General features: G+C 40.4%; 1 protein-coding gene and 1 long non-coding RNA gene across 7 annotated transcripts in view; both read left to right on the plus strand.

Moving 5' to 3' along the window:
• Positions 1 to 22,508, plus strand: part of RTKN2 (rhotekin 2) — a 220,277-nt gene that overhangs the window by 48,249 nt on the left and 149,520 nt on the right. For all 4 annotated transcript variants that reach the window (XR_006939531.1, XR_006939532.1, XR_006939533.1 and 1 more), the window contains exons 10-17: positions 682 to 1,025; positions 1,595 to 1,735; positions 2,158 to 2,309; positions 3,681 to 3,798; positions 5,865 to 5,948; positions 14,665 to 15,112; positions 15,524 to 15,751; positions 16,423 to 16,542. The gene's annotated coding sequence lies outside the window, so the exon portion shown is untranslated. The remainder of the gene's footprint in view (positions 1 to 681; positions 1,026 to 1,594; positions 1,736 to 2,157; positions 2,310 to 3,680; positions 3,799 to 5,864; positions 5,949 to 14,664; positions 15,113 to 15,523; positions 15,752 to 16,422; positions 16,543 to 22,508) is intronic.
• The window catches only part of LOC124418074, an 86,500-nt gene that overhangs the window by 48,249 nt on the left and 15,743 nt on the right, over positions 1 to 22,508 (plus strand). Inside the window, exons 10-17 of one of the 3 annotated variants that reach the window (XR_006939642.1) lie at positions 682 to 1,025; positions 1,595 to 1,735; positions 2,158 to 2,309; positions 3,681 to 3,798; positions 5,865 to 5,948; positions 14,665 to 15,112; positions 15,524 to 15,751; positions 16,423 to 16,542. This is a non-coding gene — a long non-coding RNA (uncharacterized LOC124418074). The remainder of the gene's footprint in view (positions 1 to 681; positions 1,026 to 1,594; positions 1,736 to 2,157; positions 2,310 to 3,680; positions 3,799 to 5,864; positions 5,949 to 14,664; positions 15,113 to 15,523; positions 15,752 to 16,422; positions 16,543 to 22,508) is intronic. The other 2 variants (XR_006939640.1, XR_006939641.1) reach the window with 2 other exon arrangements.

The raw sequence follows: 22,508 nt of genomic DNA on the forward strand, positions 1-22,508 counted from the left end.
AAGTGCTGGGACTGTATCTGCAGCTCTCTATTTGATAAAATCTGGGGGAACTGAAGGGCAGACAGGCTATGCTGGTGCTTGTGTACCTGCTGGAGAAGGTGGAGGTGTGCCTCTGCTATGTGGGGAATACTGGTGCATGCTGAAACTTCTACTAGGAAGAATGCTTAATTGCCTTTAAAGGGTAATCCACAAAAGAGGAAAAACTAACAATGAACTGAACAATTAGCTCGTCTTTTACTTTTCTAGATACTCTTAACAGCTACCCATTCCTCTGCAATTTAAAATTAGTCTTGAAGGTGTTGAAGCATTAATTTGATATCTTTACACTGTTCCTGACTGATTTAAGATATCCTCCTGGAGGAAGGGCATATTTCTTCAAGTTAGCTTCCATTTATTACTGTTACTGGTCAAATTAAATTGTTATCTGTCAGAGATCACAAACTGTTCACAAATCTAATCATATTTACTTATGTGTTTTCATTAATTGAAAGATGACGATGCATTGAAAAATAAATGAACTTGGATAGCAGTTTGAATGAGAAATCAAAACCAGCTTTTCAACACATCGGTTTTCTGTTAAATTTTAGTGATATGCATCAGTCTATGGGTCAGATCTCCAATTCTGCACGTACTTCAACGTTTGTTCTTGTTCCGTATGTGCCTTCTCTTCTCTCTTTCCAGTCATCATTTCAAAAACATCCAGCTCCCCCCTGTGCTTTGGGATGTGAAAGAATGACGTTGGCAGATAGAGGCCTCAAGTTCCTCTCGGATGCATCTGGACCATTTTATTAGGGAGTCCACTGAGCCTGTGATCAGCCTGAGTGCAGCTGATGGTGAGCAGCGCCAAGGTGTGGTACTGAGCTGCTGATCAAATTGGTGTATTTCAGAAGACCTGAAAAAATTAGATGATTGAAACATCACTCGTAAGCCACAGCTTCGCCATGAGGACTTTAGGAAAAGCATGGCTGCACAGAGTACCTTCACCAGCAATCTTCCAGCCTCCGACAAAACTATTGTTCTTGAAGGTAACTGTGGGTGGTCTTCCTTTGTCTGATTTCTAGAAATTCGGTACATCACTTTCTAGTTATGCAGCTGATACTCGTGTTTGTATGAATGACCATTTAAAAAAGGAAAGATCAGATGTTTGTTGTTGCATTTCAACATAAATCAAACTTTGTATTCGCATTGCAATTCTAGTTTAGCCCCAGGAATAGCTTTAGTATTGCTAAGTGTCTGGAGAGTATTGACTACAGAGACATGGTTATAAGCAGGCTATAATAGTTTCTACAGCTGTTAACAGTTCATAGAAGAAAGGCAGCATTATTCATCAGTGTTTAAAATGTGCATGACTTGCATTGCACAGAAGTCAGATTGGGAGAATGTCAGATTTTTTTTCTGAGATTCTGCCAGGAAAGTCTTCAATAACTGGAGAAATTCTTTTCACTGGTGAAATCAACATGCAGCACATTGTGTTATTATAATTGCTTATAGCTCACCATGAAAGTTGTCTTTGTATGTGTGGATGTACGGCTTGTACTGTTTTGTTTTTATTTATTCTGCATTCTCTATTATAATGTTCTTTCCTTTTTTCCAGACCAGAAAGATTGTTATTGAGCTTTCCACAAAGCTGAAATAATGCTGTGTGTTAAAAAAATGTTAACAATTTGAAGAAGTTATAAAAATTTATAAGTTGACTGAATACTTTGGAAATTTCTGCATATTTTAATATAAATAGGTAATGCAAATGTTTGTTCTTTGCATTTAGAGGTGGGTCTCTGTTTTCTAAAGGTCTTGTATATAAATTTGATTCTTACAATTACATTAGAACAAAACCAGTATTTTTTCAGATTGCATAATAGGAAAAGTGTATTTGCCAAAGACACAGAACATACGTGGTTATCCCTGAATGTCACACAGTCATGAAATTTAACATAAAACAGTATCAGTTGTTTAAACGACTTAACTAAATGAAGTTAGGGGACTGCCTGTTGCAGTCAGCTGAGGTCCTTCCATTCAGTTTCTTAGGTCCTGAGTTGGCACACTATGCAAAGAGAAAAGCCATGCTGCATCTGGCTGAACTAGAGGAAGTGACATTTTTAAAGATATGCTGAAGTTCCAGATCGCTCTGATATAACTTGCATAAAAATTCACTTTCAGAAAATCAAAGAAATCGTGGAAGATGGAGGAGTTATTTCAGATGCATTTGGTGCAGTGATGAGCTCAAACTTTATTCGAAACTATTATGGTAAAATAGAACAAGAAGATACAAAAGAGAGAAAGAAGGAGTAGAAAGTGGTGGAAGGGAAGAGGTGAGTTTCACATTACAGTGAGGTGAGCAAGGACCTGAATAATAACAATTTTGATAAAGGTTAGCCCATAATGTTAACAGTTCAAAAGTTGTGGTTCACTAGAGATGCTATCTGAGAGGAAAGGTATCAGACTGTTTGTTGGGTTTTTTTTTTCGTTGATTGGTTGGTTATTTTGCTTTTCACTTTCTTGGTTTTTTTTTTTTTTTTTTTTTTTGGTGGGTGGATGGTGAGGAGTTAGGTAGCAGTGTGGGGCTGCTCTTTGACGCAAGCACAGCACTGTATGTGGAGAGACTGAGGGGCTGTCATAAAAAGCACGCTCCAGATCCCAACTACTATAGAGGCACCCTGTGAAACCTGAGGGCAGCAGTGGTGACAGGGCAGGAAATGCTCAGAATCTACTAGTCCATGTTACAGATGCTGGCAGAACATACAGCCCTAAGGAATACAGGGGGTGAACAAGTCACAGTGATCTGTACTGCAAAGTAATCACTCTCAGAAAGAGAAAAGGAAGGTGACTGGCTGGGTAGACGTGTTTGAAAAAAATAAAAAGATGCTGGCCCCTTAACATACATCTTAGAAGAAGAGTTGTGGGGTGGTTTTGTCCAATGAAACAGTGCTGTCCAGTGAGTAAGTTCATATGAGAAGGGTCATAGGTAAGTTAACTCTAAGTTCTGCGGTGTCTGCCTTCTCCTCAGGGTAAAGAAGTCCTCAGGAAAGTTGGCACCTGTGTTGAGGTTACTGCAGTTCAGTATTTCAGGATGGATTCTGTCCTAGCATTTTTGAAGGGGCTAGCTGCGCTGTGTAACATCAGCACCATTAAAAAGTGTGCAAAAATAATATGCAAGAGTCTCAGGTTTGGGATATGCTGTTTTTGTAGGTGTTTTTCTCAAGACATCCCGGTTGTGTTCTTCATGACTTGAAAGGCTTCCTTGGTCACTGTGACCAGTGCAGAGAAATAGCATTGCTGTTAGATGGTGATTTGCTTTGCTTATAATTTTGAAAGACTGCTTTCCAAATGGTATCATCATGGGAAATGAATCCTTCTAAGCATATACTCGTGAAACTGAATTCAGTTCAGGAATCTGTTGATTTTTCAGTCTCTTGTGAGTAGTTTCCATTGTAATTTCTCTGGGATCATTCATTTTGAGTGTTAAAAATGACTGATTGGTAATGGGAAGTTATCAGAGACTCAGAGACTCATTTCCATGTTCCTTGTCAGTATGCCACTTCATACTGTGTTTATTCTCAGAGCCTGTCATATAAAAGTACAATTTTACAGAACAGAGACACAGAGAGAATTAATGATGTAAGTCTGTGTAAGGAAATATGTTGCAGAACTGATCTTAGGTTTTCTTGGCTTACGATGTTTAGCCTCTGGACTGGTTCTCCTCCTGCTCTGCAGCACAGTTACTTGCCTTTCTCGTTGAGGCTCTTGTTCATCCCATCTACCACGGTCAAGAAGACTGCCACATACAGATACGGTGATCAGGTGAGCCTGAATGTGACAGATTTTTAACAAATGGCTGATGTACCCAAGTATAACATGATTATGTATGTCAGTACTTTGAAAACACTTTGTCAACAAGAGCTATTAACTTTGCTACAAGCAATAGGCATGCACAACAGTTTGGCTTTTGAACTTCGGAAAAAATTATTTGCTAATAAGATCTTGGCTTATGAAAGGCAATGAAATGCATGAGCACAGCCCCAACTTTTTACTAGATCTTGTCAGCAGTTATGAAGATAAATTTTAGCAGTGTTAGGATTTTCCAAGCCTCTTTCAAAATGACTGTGCAGCCTTGCTAGATTTGCTGGTTGCCGTATGCCTTTCTCCAAGAACAGTTGGCCTTCATTGCTTCTGAGCAATATTTTCTTGGAAGCTCTAAGAAAACAAAAGGCAACCCAGGGAGATCTGAACAGATCTCTACTTAGAGATCTCTACTTAGAAACCAGCCACATTCAATCTGTAGTATATGTAGAATTCTCTTTTGTGTGTGTGTGTGTGTGTGTTTTGTGTTTTCCTGGGAAAAGGCAGACGAGGGCAATAGGTGCAGGCTGGGGAGGGAAGAAGCGGTGCCATGACCCTGCAGCATTTCTGCATGTTGAGTCATGGAGTGACATTTTAAACAATTCTCACTGCACCCAGTATGAAAAACTTTGATGCTGATCATACTGCTGGCTGTTCTTGAAGAAAGGTTAGGAGAAAAAAAGTCAAGGCACCAAATCCATAGGTAGCCTTTCACGTGTTTCAAATGTTGGGAGATCTTACCAGTAAAACCTCAAGCCAAGTGATCCTTTAATGCCTTTTTCTTGGCTCCAGACTTTCCATCTTTAGAGCTGATGGTTTCCAATACCGCAGTTATTCAGCCAGCGTGAGCTCTTGACCAAATATCAGTTTGTTTCCTGATTTTGTTTTTCTGAAATATTTTACATTCAGCAGGGCAGAAAGGACTCCCAAGTACGTGGTGGAGCAAGGAGAGCTGTGCTCTTTTTACAGGTTAGCTCTCTCAAAGAACAGTTCTCCATGCTTCTGAAGTCATTGCAACTGAAGTAATTTAAAATAATCATTGAATTTTGGCTAAAACTAAGTTGGAATAATGAGATCACACACTGAAAATCAAAAGCATAAAATGTTCTTTCAAAAGTTAATACATTTATCTAGATAGATTATCCCAAGTGGTGCACCATATGGGTAAATAAAATACTCCTGTAATACATTTGAGACCCGTGGAAACCCAGCATTATACCATTGGTCCCTGCATCCTTTTGCTGTTCAAAGGACAGGATGATAGGTGTGTGCAGGTTTATTTCAGAGGCTCCTTTGCACATTGACACCTGTTGTCTACTTTGTTTTTTCACACTGCTCTCCCTTATCTCCCTAATTTTCTCCCTGTACTCCAGTAATTTGCTGTCTACCTATGATTCTGCATGGTTGCCTTAGGCTATGGTCTGATCTGAGCTGGTTGTGTGAGGGTATCCCTCTCAAGTATCTGTACTTTTTAAATGGTGCAGGTCATTCAAAATGCAGAACATAGATGCATGAGTATGCTAACAACGTTGCTGTCGATTAACAGATGTTCAGATCACAAGGTGACTGAGAACTGCAAAGTGTCTGAACTAAGGCTGTCTTTTCAGTCGAACTTCCACCTTGTTTTGCAGATGCACTGAGACAAGGTTTCATTACATAATCATGTAGGATTTTTTTTTTAACCTTCTAGTACAGTTTGTGAGCGGAGAGCTGGATAGGGAGCAGGTGCATCCATTGCTGCTTGCGTTGTGACTTGACCTGTGGCTTTGTATCCAGCTGCACTTGGCACTGGACACTGTGTCAACTTGGCCTTGGATTAAATAAAGTTTAGTCATAGTGCACATACTGTGTGTGGTGCCTGTAGGGAAGCAGGTAAACATCCTTGCTGCTGTGGTTTTGAAATCATTGACGATAGATTGCATTGCTGAAGTCAGTGACACAAGATCAAATTAATATCCATAATTACCTGTGAAACCTCAGAATTTCACTTTTCAGAATGTGTTACCTTTCCACACTTTGTTTTCCAGTATGTCTGGTCCAGTTTGAATGCCCTGTCCTGGAGTGGGAAGCAAGTTCTGCACTGTATGTGGATGAAGTTAATCAGTTTGCAGGTATGTAGTATCCCATAAATTTCCCATAAAATCCTCATATTATTCACTAGGTGCTATAAAATGTTTTGTTGCGAAGTGAGTATCTGTTTATTCTCAGTAAGAAACATGTATGTTTTTTTCATTCATGCTTTGTTGTTTGCAAGTGACATGATATCAGATGCTTTGTTCTTCTGAAAAAAACAGAAACAAAAATAAACTGTAGCAGCAAGTTATTGTTCTTAAAACTTTGACAGTTTGCATGGGAACGACTCGCTTCTTGTAGACAGCTCCTGAGACCTGCAGTTTTGTTAGGCAAAACGAGTGATTTAATTATTTTCATGAAACTTGAACCTTTAGCATATTCCTCCTCCCTCTGAATGACAGGCCTTATGTAGTCTTGGTTTTCTTCCTGGTCAGGCTGCGATGAAAAAGAAATTGTTTCAGTTAAGTGAATAATTCACACACAGGAATTTGTCCAAACTTTCTTCCTGTTTGCATCACATTGATGATACAGTTGCGGGTATTTATATACCTTTGAAAATTTCTCCAACTTTTTTTGTTTTGTTTTGTTTTTTAACTCTGTGTATCAGTGCAAAACAGTGTTTTGTGAGCCATTGTTAATCACACTGGTGGCTTGATGGGGTTTAGCTGCTCTTGGTGGCAAACACTTGGTGCCAAAGCACAAACACTTCCAAATAAATGCTCCTGAGATAATGTAAGCTTCACTTTCTTTGAAAGCTGCTCTGTGAAGCTCAAATGCTGGCTTCAAGTACTTTCGCTTGTACAACTTAGTTACACAAATGTTTGTGAGTTGTACAACAAAAAGGGGCACACAGAATGCTTGAGGCAATGGAATGCAGGAAACGGTCTGCAGCTTAGTCTTTAGCTCTCATGCTGTGTTGAGCTTTTTCTGTTCTTAGAGATGAGTATTGTGCAGGATATTCATATAAATCAGAGGTGAAACTTATACAAGTGCTGAAAGAGTCACTGGTTTGTAGTCTGCATCTCTCAGATCCCTTTCCAGTCTTGCACCTGCTAGCATGTGCTTCCTGCTCTTCAGACTGCTGTTACCAGCTGGAGCAGATAGGGACAGTGTGTGGTACTGTAGTGTATGTGGTAGCTGTTCACTGTGGCTGGTTCCTTCTGCTCACACCAAAAGATGGCTTATACGTTTTTGCTTCCCTCATCAATCTTACAGCTCAGTCTAGTAAGCATTAATTGGATTTCTTCTTCATGCTTTGCAAAGTCAGAGATTGCATTGAAGAGGAAGTGTTCCATACTGTTCTTGAGCAATCTGGCATTTGTATTAGATGACAGAGCATGTTACTAAGTAGACTTCTTGAAAAGGATCCACAAGGTTGTAGTACTGTCATTGTGTGTTAGAGTGGTACAGCCACAGGTGGGGACTCAGTTGATACTGGTGACTACCTGATACAGTGAGTACCTGAGCCAGCGCATCAGAACAGTACAGATAGCTGTTAAAGCAGTATGGGGTTCTAGAGGCAGTAAAGATTAGCCAAGGCTTAAATGCTTTACTGTATTACACTGCAAGTGCTGGGGAAATGGCACAGGCTTCATGTGGTGCAACCTGCTCTCTCTAGATTGTGTCAATGGCCAGATCACCCAGCCTCAGGACTACGATGAAGTTGTGGTCCTACTAAATGCATCCTCTTCCTCCTGCTGAAGGCCTCAGGCCCCCCATTCAGCAGCATCTAGAAATATCTTTCAGCCAATACAGCGTCAGCAATCTTGCACAGCTTCTTGGCATTTGTCTGCATAGCTTCATGGCATTTGTCTGCATAGCTTTAACCTTGTGTTTCTGAAGGAGGCTTCAAAGAGCATCCAGTAGCTCAAGGGTTCAATGCCTTCCCATCCTTTGGAAACAGATGTGGTGTGAATTGGCAGGACATGGTTAGGTTTGTTCAGGGGCAAAGAACTGATAGGAGACACCTTTGTACCAGAACCATTTTACCATCCCCCATGAGGGTCAGGGCAAAGGAGGATGTGGACCTCTAGATATAGAATGGGGAAGGGAAGAGCCAGGCACCGAGACATGGAAATCTGGCATGAAGCTGGGGTAGGGGCATGGGGTTTGCAGGTAGTGTCTTGAAGCGGAGGGATGCTGAGAGAGATGGTGGAAGTGGGATTTGGGAGATAAGGAAGAAGGGTATTTGCAGGACTATGGTATATGTTATCTGGCACTCACTTGCACCTGCATTTGAGAGATTCCTGTGTGGGTCTGGAGTTTTGGAAATGTCTGTTTATTCTGTCTGCCTCCATGATTAGAAGGCCAATTTAAGGCTTTTATCTACTTGGGGAAATCCCTGCAAAGTAGGCTAGGTTTTGAATTTACAGCCTACTTAAAGACCCAACAGTATACACAGTGTAAATTCACACTTCAGCTTACTTCACAGGAACTCCCCCGCAGAAACAAACCCTCAGAGTCACCTCTGTACCTCAGTCTGATGCTAAAAGTGAGTGGAATCTTCTCAAAATGTGGGCCTCCAATTCCATTTTTATAGCTGGGTTTTTCTGTCTTTTTTTTTTTCTTTTTTTTTTTTTCTTTCTTTCTTTCTTTCTTTTTTTTTGCAGCTGCTGTAAATCTCTGTAGCTTTGCTGAGGTTGGAGGAGCTGGCCACTTCACATTGCCCAGGAGCTGACCCTTTGCCTCAAGTAACCTTTTATTATCAATTGGCTGGAGGATATTTTCCTTTTTACAGGCTTCATTATTAAGCTGTTCATTCACTCCCACCCCTGCTGATGTCTTTTTCTTTTTTCTTCTCTTTCTTTTTTTCTTTCTTGTGAATTTTGTGTTGTGTCTTTCCTCCCATGTAATTTCCTAATAGTGAACTAGTGACAGAGTGGGCTGCTGGTATTTTGTCTTGTGGCTGGAGAGGTCAGACTGCTTCTGATAGAGACAAACACTTCATTACAGTAAACTCACAGAAAATTTTCCTTTTCAGCCTGAAAGGAGAAGGAAACAAACACTCCACCAATATGCTTTCAAGAAATTACTTTTGTGAGCCGGATTGTGTATTGGCCTGTTTGGTAATACTCTGTATAAAGAAGTTAAAAAAAGAAAAAAAAAGATGAAGATGTTTTTCTTCTCCTTTTTCTCTTTCTCTTAGGATATTTGGCTCAAGTCTTGGCTTAGATCAGATTTCAGTCTTGCACTGAAAACACCAATTGTATATGCCGTGCATAAGTGAAGAGGTGGTCAGTGCTGACGTCCAGCTAAAAGAGCACAGGGACTTAAACCTTCAAAGTTACCTATCTGCTTCTAGTATTTAGGAAGACTTGATCATTGGCAGGAAGAACTTAGTGATAAGGCAGATACATAATGCAGAGAGAAAGTACCTTGCCTGTGAAGGACAGCATCAGAACAAACATTCCCTGATTCGCCTCTTCAAAGCACTTACCAAAACCTGTATGTAGTAAGGGTGAGGCATAAAAAGACCATGAGGCACACTCATTCCCTCCCCTTCTGCTCATCATTCTCCAGTGTTTGCAAAAGAATGTATGGTTGCCCGATTTTACGTTAGCAGCAGCCCTTGGCACTGACACCCTCCTGGCAGATTGCTGCCTTATGATGTGGTGCCCTCTAAGGAAATTCAGTCCTGCACATGGCAGCCATGCAGCTGGAAATCTCTTTGTATTCAGCCTGCTTTGTTCACTGGATGAGTTCAGTACAAGTGATTTTCATTTATTTTTTGTTCATATGCATGCCTGGTGAAAACCATTTTCACCAATGAACTGAAGTAATGATTTCTCTAGAGATGCCATGCTGAATTAGTGCTGTGCTATTTATTAAGATTTATGATTTTTTTCATATTTCTCGGAGTTCAGCTTCTTGAAGTATAGCAAATATATTTCAAAAAATAGAATTTCACACTTTGTAGTATTCTAATACCCACAATAACTGCAAAGTCCTATGGATTCACGCTATCTATTTTTCACCCTCATTTTGGGTGATGTGTTTGTGTTCACTGGAATTATGTAATTTATGTAGAGAACAATGATTTATGTAAGTAACACATATGCAAGCACCACTCTCCTGGTGTTAATGCAAGTCACATGTTTAATGGACGCCTTTGTCTGTTCTTTTAAGCATCCGTCTTGTTTTCTATAAGCCTGCTCATTCAGAAAGTTCAGTGTAATTAGATATCGAAGGTTGGTAGCAGTAGTACTGGGTTTTGAGCTATGTGTGGAATAGTTTTCATGCTTGCTGCCAACTGCATGAAAGCTACGGCCTACTATCTGGTAAAAAAACTAAAACTGACTGACCATCTCTGCAAGATAAAGAAACATTCCTTGCAGCGGTCCAGAGCAAATGTAGAAACACTGCTCCCATCTACTTCTTGGCAATTTCATTTGGATTTATTAGACAGCCCCAGGAGTAACACAGTAGTCTGTGGTGCAGTTGTATGTACCCAGTGTTGCAGTGTCACCTGTGTATGGAATAATTTATAAAATTATAAATGTAACATAACATAAAATGTGCTCCCTGCTTCTCAGTGGGGAGAGAAAGGTAACAGGGTATTGTGTCACTGCTAGCTGCGTGGACTTAGCTGAATACCCTGTTGTTAGAAAGACATGGATAACATTAATCTAAGTATTGAAGGACTAGAACTGTGAGATAATAAATATTTATGTCCCAAACTTGACATGGTATCATAAATCAATAAGTTCTGAAGAGATTTAGTTCTTCTTTGTGCCTAACTACTTAATCTATGGCATTAGTTTTAGTAAATTTATTTTTGTGATAACTTGAGTAATCTTACGCATTCCCTTTCTAGAGAAAAATGTAGTTGATTTCCTCTTCAAATGCAGACCAAACTTCCCATTTGCTAAGTTGAAGCAGTATCATGGAATGAAAGCATGCCCCACATCTCACTACCTGAGCTCAGTGATTTTTTTACTTTGGCATTTGCTGTCCATTATTATAATCAATGTTTATGTTAAATAAAGAATGTTTTCTTTTCCCTACCATTCTATTACTATACTTATATAGTTTTGCATGTTAAAAAGCTAGGTTGTAGAGTAGTTAAAAGTTTAGTTAATTTAATTGTGGAAGTATGTTATCAATTGAAAAATTTCATTGGAAAGATAACTTTGTATTTGAAGCTGGTCTGTTATTTGAATGAACATCATGAGGTCAATTGCAGACCGAGAAAAGAAAGTCAGTTGATGTGTGTGCAAACATAGGCCACAAACACTGCATGTATTTGATATTCTCAAAACTTTTGTGCACTGATGTTTATTATTTAGGTAATACTTATAGGGAAGAGTCTGTCCTCCTGCTGCTCTTGCTCTGTGGTGTTATCTATCTGTAGCACATATAGAACAGACAGCCTGGGTAATTTATGAGTCTTGGAAACAGGATCCTATAAGGAGTTGTTCAGGACAAACTGCTTTAAGTATTGCTCTTAAAATGTTCACTTCATGTTGTGTAACAAGCCTATTGCAGTTGGTGGCATCTACTTGAATGTGACTGATCTTCTTTTACAAGTTGTTTGGTGAGGGATACTCTCCTTAACATGGAGAGCCTAGTGGAGCAGTCAGTGCCTGGCACTGACACAGTGATTAGACTCAGGTAGAAATGCTTCATCTTTCCAACTGTAGCTGACATGGGCGTTTGTTGCTCTCCCTCAGCCACAGGGTAGCTAAAAGCTCAGCCAGACTGGTATCTCACTACTGCTGCAGTCTCTATATCAGATCTATGCTTAAAGATACCCCGATAACTCTCATCAAAATTTCTGTGTAAAAAAGATATTCAAAATTTTTTTTCAGAGGGGAACAATCAATGAATTAGTGATCAAAAGTGTTAAATGAAGAGTGACTTGGGTCTCTTGCAATCTTCACATCTACCACAAGCTTTTTCAGAGGCTGACTGTGCCATATTTCATCTAGCTACCTGCTCTATGTGCTCAGAATGAAAATGCAGAAAATCCCATCCCCGCAAGGAGATAAAGGGCTATGTCACACCACACAGCTGAGTGTTTCAGAGCCAGTCAAACTTGATTCAGTCCCTGAACCTGTTCCACTGGGGCTTGAACTGTCCTCTATTGGGGTGGCAGAAACCCACAATGCAAAATGGGGAAGATCACTGTAGAACAGGGTCCCTATGTGCAAATGTTGTACCTCTGCATAGTGTTATGGCTCTCTTGGTCACTTCTGCTTCTTGTCAATGCTGTTGTTGCCAAGAGACCCCCAGCAGCCTCTTTTGCGCTGTGCCCCTTTCAAGAACTTTGAAACCAGTGGAAGGGTGTCTAGCTGTTTTGACACTGGCTGAGCCATGTTCTTCCCTGCCCCTTCCGCATCTGTGCTGCCAAGGAAATAAAGCTGCATTGAAAGGGCAAGGTTACAGGTGTTATTCTAGATAGAAAGTTTCATGCAGATCACACCAGAATTACTTTCATGACTTGATTTCCAAGACCTTGGCTCAGTGGCTACTTTTCTTCCTCTCTGTTTTGAAAATGTACACAGCATGTTATTTGGCAGTGGCCTTCTCATTGGGTGTATATGATACACATTTCCAGGCACAGGTAAGCTGTAACATATGTGAATATTATGTGGAATACCTGTACTTTTATGGTCATTAATATTAATGTTGCTTGATTACTACTTTCATCTTAGTTTTATACGGTTATTTTGTCAAGAAATTACAATCTAAGTTATTTTTTAATTTATCTTAACCATTAAGACACTTTCAAAAGAAGGAGACCATCTAGATAGGATGTATTTCATCCTACCTGAGCTGTCTGTAGACTAGGGACCTAGTCCAAGTGAAGTGTATAGGCTCTCTCTCTCTCACTCTCTCACTATTCAGTGCAGATAGCCAGAGTGATTCATCTGGTATGTAAGGCAGTGAATCATCTAGGGATACTGTCCTTCTCTGTTGGTGATGAGGAGAGCTCGGATGACTAGCCTCGGCTAGGTATTAACTTCAGGCTAAAAGAGACGTGTTTTTTCTTGCTCAATGCCAGGGAAGTATAAGTTCAATTTCTAGTTAGCAAAGTTTAGGTGAAAATGAACATAAAGAGAGCCTGAAGTGCTCCAAGTCTTTTAATGGCAGGTTTTGCCCACAGGGAAATTGACACGCTGCAGATGCTTAAGCATGCTGTATATGGCCAATGCTCCTCTTTGCCACATCTTCAGTGAGCATTGCTTGCACGACAAGGCACAGACAGAGATTCCCATTTGCCAAGACTGCAAAGGCAGCTTTAGCTTTGGGCAGGTACTTAGACAGCTAGAATGGAAGTATGTGTGTCTAGTACAAGGTGGAACTCAGATTAACTTGGGTTTATCTGTCAGAAGCCTCACTCCTGGCTTCCTTATGCCAGCAGTGTATCTAGGTCAGCTACAGTCTGGAGTTTTCCTTATTGAAGCACTTTTCTTGTTGGAAATAGAAGTGTACTTGTATGAAAATGCTCTGATCTGAAAGTTTGTTCTCCTTCCTGTGGGACACAACTGTACTTTTTAGATCGCTGCTGCTTTGCTCACACTGGGCAAAGCGGGCCCCACATCAGAGCTAAAGGGACCTTTTATGTTCCTGGTTAGTACAGTACAAGCAGGCATTTTATTATTAGCAAGCACTGGATCATAATTACATGCTATCTTTACAGTTTATGAAAGATCTCTTTTCTCTGAAAAAATAAAATAAAAAAAAATGAGGGCTCCTGTGAGTCCTCTTCCACCATGGTCAAGTTATTTCTAGTGCATAATGTGAAAGATAAGTCAGGAGGCTTTAGATACCATCTTCTTAAGAGAATGAAACTGAATTCAGTACAGCTGTCTGTTGTAATTTAATGTGTAACAACTGCAGCACAGATATTATTTCAGTAGTGCTGTCCCTCATCTTTTTATGCGTATATAAATATTGTCTTAGATTATCTGATTTATGTAACTCAAGCATGCACTACACTATCTGTAGTGTTGTCATTCAAATCTAAGACTAATTCTAGAGATAAGCTGAATCATTTCATAATTATGAGGAATCATGCGGAGGTATCTCAGTGCTTACAGAGTGTCTTGCTCTACCACACTCCAGATTTCTCAGCACAGCCAAATCTTCTTTTAGTATGTTATAGTTTAATTAGCTCCAGATCTTGAGTTATATTCTGTTTCCCTGGGGTTGAAGCACAAAAGTAAAAAAAAAAAAACACCACCACCAAAAAAACCCAACAAACCATGATGTAAAATAGGAAATGTAAAGAAGTAGTTGTGATCTTTGACACATGGATTTGGTACCATCTGTTAGCATGACTTCTAAAGTCAGTATCAAATGTGTTTGTTGAGTTGGATTTTTGTGCTGTTTTTCATAACATCTTGCTTCGTTGTGAAGCTGTCAGATATAGCTCCCTTGAGAAAGCCTCCCTGCCAGTCTGATACAAGTGGCAGAATCCTCTCCTACTTAGAGCTGCCGTGCTTCCAGAAGGCAGAAAGACACTGTTTATTTACTCTAGCTAAGGCTCTATCCCATGAAATCTTTCAACAGCAAACTGTAATTGGGTAGTGAACCAAAATATCACCCCAGGGAAGCAACTGCCTTGAAAACCCTTGTCAGTGTTTCCTCAGGTGTGTTGGGGCCTATGGTCTTCCTAAGCTACTGAGTGGAATATTTGTATTCTGTTCTTTACAATATTACTTTGCCATTAACTTGATCTGTTTTCTCCTCTATCAAAAGTGTTGATGTTTCTGAAATTTCATCCTCTTTTTCACTGCTTTTGTCTTCCAGTAACAAAGTGTTGGAAGGGACTTCAAGAGCTTATCTATACAGAGCTGGCCAGCCTGTGCCTTGGAGGTGTGTGCAGTATTGAGCATTTCAGGGATGCCTCTCACGTTTGGACAGCATCATATACAAAGATGTCTGTCCTGACCAGGGCCTCTGGGTAGTCTGGTTCCTGTCTGTGGCCCAACCATCATCTTGTGTGAAAAAAAAAATAAGGTCTGGTCAATCTCTCCTGCCTATCAGTTCTTCCCGGACTTCTCTTCAGCTTACTGAATTATGTGGTACATATCTCACTGATCTCAGCAGCATGAAGACTGCATGGTTTGTTAGATTGGCTGCTACAGCTCTATGTTCCAGTGTCATTTCTGGATCTATTCTTAAAGGTCTCCACTCTGAACCTTCTGCAGTTAACCACTCCTGATGCTTCACTATCAACTTTTTGGAAGAGTTCCTTGTGAGTGTGCTTTCATGTGTCAGCTATTAATTGTCATGCTTTTCTTGATTTTCCTACTGGTGTGTGAAGGCACAGTATACCACTGTATACCACTCTGTTGCCATCACCGTTACCCAGCAGTCACATCTCAGCTCATCCATAGAAGGTGCAGAGACTGATGACATCAGGCTGTATGTGTTCTTACTGCTTAGCATTTTCTAGTTTCATTTCCTTTCTTGGTCATATTTTGATCATACAAGTACAGGAGAAGGAGAATGATGCAATTAAATGAGGTCAAAATTAATCTCTTGAAACCTGTGCGAAGAGTACCCTCCCTAGAACAGGAGCAGAAAATAGCAGCTTTGGTCACTTTGTATGGTGATGATTGCAATAAGAATGGGAAATAGTACACTTCCCTCTTGTCTTTTGCAGCCTCTAGAGTCAATGAATGATCATTTTGGTTCCTTCTCAGATTGAGGAGTGAATGACTAATGTCATTGTGACTGCTGCCATCTAATTTCTGCAAAAGAATTCTCTGGCAGTTCTCATGATTGGCATCATTTCCCATCATGTGCAAGCTGTTGGACAGAGAAGACCTGCTTCTGAACTGTCGTGGTATGGAGAAGATATAGAAGTACTGGGTTCCTAGAGCAGTTCAATGTACGTGAAGCATGTATGAATCAGTATTCTGGTCTTGCGCAGCAACTCATGATGACTGATCTATTTCTACAGTTGCTAATTATATTATGTTAAAAAAATACTTGGTGTTGATGTGACTTTTATGCAAAGTTTCTGTGAAGTTGTGATTTAAGGACTCACAAGGAAGGTATAACTGAAATATTTTGCTTTGAGTCAGTATGACCCATTTCAAAACAGTTTGTTGAGCTAGATTGCAGCTTGTTGCTTAACATTAAGCCTAAATGATCTACCTGAACTGTTGTGGTGTTTTTGGGACAGGTGACTTTGTATTTTGATTATCTCTTACAGCCACCCCCAGCTCTCTATTATCTAACCAACAGTGTATTGCAGTCTGTATTCTTACCTACCATACTGGTGGGTCATGGGAAAAACTTTGGTCAGAGAACCTCATTCTGGATGGATAAAACACAGTTTGTCAAATTGAGTTGAAACAAAATGTTCTGCTTTGGTTCAACTCACTGAAATGAAATGTTTCAATTCAGGAGTACCAAAACATTTCATTTTTCATCAAAAGCATGGAAATAAAATATTTTGGCACTTGCTGATGTCAGAGTTTGAAGGTGAGGGTGTGAATTTCTCAGTGTTGACAGGAGAATCCCCCTTTCCATATAACAGCAGATGTTCTTACACAGGCCTGCTGGGAAGAGGTGACATTCAAGTGATGAAGAAATAGGAGTCTGCACCATTCGTCAGCCTAGCGAGAAGGCGGCTCTATGCTCACTTTGAAAGAGGGCAGTGCAAAAGTTACCTAGGTAAGTAAAAATTACAAAACACTCAGAGTAAAAACATTTGAAAGTCAACAGAGAGAAAATCACAGTAGTGCCTTTGGAAGGTTAAGAGGACAATGCAAATACAACTGCGGGAAATGTGTACAGGGCCTAAGGTTGTAGCATAGAAACAAATTAAATACGTAACTGGCCTGTTAGAAATTTGCAGGGGCAAATTGTAGGACTGGGGTACCAGCACAGCTCATTCTAGAAAGATGGGCTTGGAGAAATGAAGTGTTTGTAGTATAATTGAAGATTATCCATACTTCTGAAGCTGATGAATAAATGTGACAGACCTAAGCTAGAAAAAGAGCAGTCTCTTTGATGGGTGGGCTTGATTTAAGCCACTTCTCTGGGAGGAGTGAAAAAGAGTTCTTGAGCAGTTCTTGGAAGTATGTACTTTGTAGCCAAGCCTTGGTGGCAGTGGGCACTTCAGCTAGGTACTGGTTGGGAATGCAGCCTGGCAAACACCTCAGCGTACTGCAGTTTTGAAATGCGTTGAGGGCATTATATATCACAGTTTAGAAGTTACTAGGAAGTTATTTTAGTCTTGAGTTTTAGTAAGAAGGATGGCTTGCCTGTGCATCTAAAGAGGGGAATGCTAGTAAAACTGAAAATCTACTCAAGAACAAAATTTGGATTGCTTGACAGTGGAATATACTGTCAGATTGCCTATACAGAATTAGATTGTAAAGTGATAACAAATCTAATTGTCAGGAATAACTATTATTAAAATAATGTAATTTCCCAGTTTATTGGTCTGCTAGCCAAGGAACAAAGAATGAGTGGCAGATAACAGTAGGTATTCAACCCCGCGGCTGGGGGTTGGAACTAGATGATCTTTAAAGTCCCTTCCAAATCTAGCCACTCTATGATTCTGTGATATTATGTAGATATTTTTGTTATCTCAACTTTTATCTGTTGATCTTTGTTATATTCTCTGACTAGATTACAAATTAAAATCTAGATAGTAAGACGGGGTAGTTTCACCCAGTCAAAGTTGCCTGGTTGGACAAATATCCTAATGAGGTGATGAGGTAAACAGACAGGGTTCAAGAATTATGAAAAATTGCACAAGTAGCAAAATCATGGCACAGGTTATTTAAGGATAAAGTGGAGTCTTCTTTGACTGAATTTTTATAAGAACAAGTATGTCAGGCATTTTTCAGATATGGTATAAGTTAGTTATTCTGCCTCAGTGCAAGGAAGAGACTGAATAATTGCCTCACACCTCCTCTGGGGATGGATTTTTAAGGATCCATTAAATTAGTACTTTGGGAGGACTTGTAAGACCCCTGCTTCTCAGGTGGAGTAAGGGCAAAGCTAAACAATGAACTGTGGAAATGTGCATCAGGGTAGCCGTACATACAGTGTACATACATGTTTTGGGTTGTACCCAAGGAAGAGAAGTATTTTTTTTCTAGTCTGCTGAACTTCAGACAAGGATTCTGCGCACTCCAGGTAAAAATACTGCAGATCAGTCCAGCATAAGCATTTCTAGAGGCTGCAACACATTATCTGTGAGTCTCTTTTTGCGACTTAGTTTTATTAAAGATTTATGTTCCAGTGGTGAGGAATGAAGAAAGAGCATGTGTTGGAAGTGCACAGTTCAGGTTGCTCCTAGGAAATGCATGGTTTTAATTGAGTAACAGATGATGAACTATATTTGTAAAGGTTATACAGCAGTTTTAAAAACAAAAGCATTTGAGAAAACCATGCCCTTCTGCAGACCACTGACAAACTGAAAAAGAGCCAGAGTTCATCAATAGATGAGTCAGTGCTTCTATATCCTTCTCTGAGATACCCACATACAATTCTTGCTGGCTTCAGCAGGAATTGTGGTCAACCAGAAGAGTATGTTCTCTTGGCTCTGCTCTGGCCTAACTTTGATCTCACAAATTCATTGGCAATTTTTGGCTAGTGAAGAGGAAGACTGTCCTAACTGAGAAGGTGCTTTAGCTGTCCTCCTCCTTCTCCCCTCCCTTCCTTTTTCTTGCTTCTGCTTACCTTATGGCCAGGGATTTTCTGTCCATTTTTCTAGGAGGTGACCACAAGGCCGGTCTCACTGCAAAGCCTTGGTTTTATGAGTGACAGCCATAAACCTTCTTGCCTTTAGTTCTCCATCTCTGCTTTCTTACAGAGGACTTTGCTCCTACTGCAGGGATGGCTCATTTGCTTGCAAGGTACAGTGTGATTTGCAGATTATGAAATTGCAGTAGTTTTATGTACTTTTATATTGAATTATACAAGTGCCAATTTAATTGACTGCGTGGAATTGCAACTAGCAGTTCAGCAGCTGTTTCACAAGCCATACTTGCAGTAGGGGAACCTCAGGCAGATGGGTGAGATGAATGTTGAGAAGTGGGAATCAGCTTAGTCATCCCAAGAGAAATCATCCCCATTTGTGAGTCAAAGCCTTCAGTCTCTTGCCTGAGATGAAGGGAATCTCCCAAGGCAGCTTATTTTGCACAGTCTTATCAATTGAGATCAAATATCATGGTATTAGTTCAGTAGATGTGTCTGAAAGTACGCGCATACCTCACTCAAACTCACATTTAGCTCTAGCCAAAACACAACCCAAACCATGATCCAAATAGCCTCCTCCTCAGCCCACCTTCGTTGCAGTTCTGTTTCAGTGGCAGATGCAGCACAGAAGAGATTGCCTGAACGCTTAATTCAGAAATTTACTGTTTAAGGCATTACTTGTATGAACACCAGCGTAACACATAGAATACCAATGCCCTTAATTTAGTAGTTTTGTCTGAGTCATTTTCACTGTGTGGGAGGGCTGTGAAGACACTCCACCGAGTGGAGAAACTTGCTGGTGCTGTCTGTCCAATGAGATTATTTTTTAAAAAAGTCAACATAACAGAACCACAGATATGTTTGTGAGTAAAATGCAATTTTGTTGCAGACTTCAGTACAGGAAAGGGGTGGTGATGCTCTCCGCCCACTTCAAGAGCTGAAGTCAAGCTTAACTGATATGTATCTGATGCTGAAATAGGTGCTGAATTTTTCATGACAGCAACACACAGACACGGGTAAACACTCTGGCTGCGTGATTTGGAGGGGCATCATGTGGTGTAATCCCCAGATTGGTCTGTGCAATTCCATCTTATTTTCAGATCTAGCAATAGCATCTCGGTTGTTACCAACCAACAGCCAAAAGCTATTCCTGGGTTTATTCACTGCAGGGTGAAATTCTGTCCTGCTGAAGAAGAGGTGACTGTTGCCACAGAAATTGTTCACTAGGGCTAGGAATATACACAAACTTTTTAAAGTAGATAGGGGCACGAGCAATTAAGTTTGGAAGAGAAAGAGGCATTGAGACTTCTGAGCTGGCAACGTTAACCTTTCTATCAATCTGCAGTTTGTTCTTACTCGGTTAGCTTCTCTTCTTGAATGCAGCTGATTTCAAGTTAATATGAATGTAGTATTTCCATTTTCCTGGGCAGTTTGCTAGGACCCTACTGAATAAAACTGACCCTCTCCTCAAGTGAAAACCTAACTTCACTCTGCCTGAATTTAAGAATTCATCATATTTTTTCTTTGACTAAAAGTTCCAACTCAACCTCTGCACTCTGCGTTTAGAGTGGACCCTTTACCAGGCAGAGATTAAGCATGTTTTTCATGTGCTGTACACTGTACACATGTCTGCTGGCAGCCATGGCAAATACTTAAACATGCTGGGCCTTGACACTATGGCCCTGTTTCTAGTGAGCAGTGCCACTGAGTTCAGTGCACTGCTCACACTAACTGGAGAATCAGTCATAATGTGTTCAGTGCTAGTGAGATGAACTCTGTTCCTACAGAAACTCCAGTAAAATTAGAAGCTTGTTAATAGAAAATAAAACAAAACAAAACAAGTAGTTAGCTGTTATCACAAATGGAGCAAAATGCCAAATATAATCCTGCTCTGCTATTTGTTCCTGTACAGACATTAGCTGCCAGGAAGACCACTCTTATAAACATGAAATTATATCCATGGTAACATGCAAGCCATGTTTAACTTTGCAGCATGGAAAAAGGTACATTAGAAAAAAAAATCTGTTTTACTGTTGAGAATAGCAATTATGACTTTTAAGGTAGTTATTTTGACTCTCGGGGATTGACTTGTGAGGGTAAGAGTCAGAGGCACAACCCCTTCCTCAAAACACTTGACATTGCTAGACATTCTCACAAGGTATTATTGCTTAAATACAGCCTATATTTTCATTATCCAGATTCTTTTCACGAAAAAGATATGACAGGTTGTGATATTGGACTGTCGTGAAGTCCCAGCTGTGCTATTCTACTATTTAGATGGAACAGTGCTGGGGCCATGCAGTTATCATGTAGACACCATTTTTGGTTAAGTGTTGGACTCAAGGAGCCTGCTTTGCGGTACAGCATGTGTTCTGGGATTATAAGCACTCAGGCACTTTTGTGCTGGAAATCAAATGTTGCTTACAGAGGCAGGCGAGCAGCTGGAGTAGGGAGTAGACTGAACTAGGAGCTGGGCAGGAAGACATATTGGGAGAAGTAACTGTTAGATCCCAACTTGGAGCAAAAACTGAAGCTGAAAACTACAGATGGTTTTCTTGTATGTATGATAATGTCAAACCCAAAAAGGGAGTTTTCACACTCTCTTGTCTGTTTAGTGCACAGTGAAAATTATATGCTGGAAAATGGAGCCCTGTGTCTATACAATATCGTGTCAGGCTCAATGGAAATTGGGCTTGACAGCTTTTCTGTAGGCCAGGCCTCTGGAGCCTTGAGCTCTATTTGCCGTGGAGAAGAGGGAGGCAAAGAGAGCAATAGCAGTGGGATCTGTCCTCTTTGCTTTTTATCTGTTAGCACCCACATGGTAATGCCACCCTTAGTGAGTTGTTGTGCTAGGAATGACTTGTAAAAACCAGGGATTTCCTCTCTAGAGGCAGCAGAAGAGCCCATGCTGAAAGTGAGAGAGGTGCTGGAGGCCGCAGTTACAGCAGCTAAATCCCACAAAGCATGCTGGACAAGAACAGGGTATTCTGGTAGCTACTGTCTTGTGCATGTCTTGAAGCAAAGGGGCTGGTGGGTGCAGTAGTCTGGCTACCTGGCGCTGAAAAGAGGGCAACATCTAGGTAGAATATGCATGTTTTTGCTATCTTCCCTCATCTGTTCTTCAGGGTTCTGGTTTTTTTTTCTTTTTTTTCTTTTTTTTTCTCTTTTTTCTTTGAGCTTCACAGAGATAAAGCAAAGATCATACAAGGTACACCTCATGTAGAAGTTTAGGAACACATGTACTAGCCTGTACCTCTCATAATAGAAAAGTAGGGATAGTTTATCAGCACAACCTGCCCCCTTACCTGATTAAATCCATTTTTAACTAACAGTCAACACTGGTGTATTGAGAGGAGCTCCGACTTACCTTTCTCCAGCTGGACAAGGAGGTTTGGGTTGTGCTGTGCTTTCTCTACTTTTGTAAAGTGGACAGACCATGTCTTCCAGCATAATGCCTTAGTTACTGGAGTGACTGCTTTTACTCTGGAGAATATGGAGAGAGTCTGAGGTACCTGGCTACCAGGTTCTCTTCTACTACCTTTGAAATGCTTATTTTCAGATGCATAAATTGGAGCCTGAGGTACCTAATTTTGAGAAGATAATAGTCTTTCTTTATGAGAAGTTTCTTGAAAGGGTCTTAGGTATTATTTTGGATAGAAATTTGGATTTTACCTGTGATGGTGGTGACCCTTGTGGGAGATGCATGAGTTCAATCTATAGAAGGGTCATTGCAAGGCATATTTGCTGTATCAACCCTGTGGGTACTTTGGCCTTTGCTCTAGATCTTAGGCGTAGTCATGCAATACTTCTTTTGCAGGATGATAGTATCTTTAGGTCTGTTTGCTGGGTTCTTCCTGCTTTCATGCTGGAGAGGTGTGTAGGAGAAGGTGGCCAGATGTGTCACTGATGTGGCAACCTTTCACTTG

The sequence above is a fragment of the Gallus gallus genome, chromosome 6 (genome assembly GCF_016699485.2).
Source record: "Gallus gallus isolate bGalGal1 chromosome 6, bGalGal1.mat.broiler.GRCg7b, whole genome shotgun sequence".
In the NCBI taxonomy this organism is placed as follows: domain Eukaryota; kingdom Metazoa; phylum Chordata; class Aves; order Galliformes; family Phasianidae; genus Gallus; species Gallus gallus.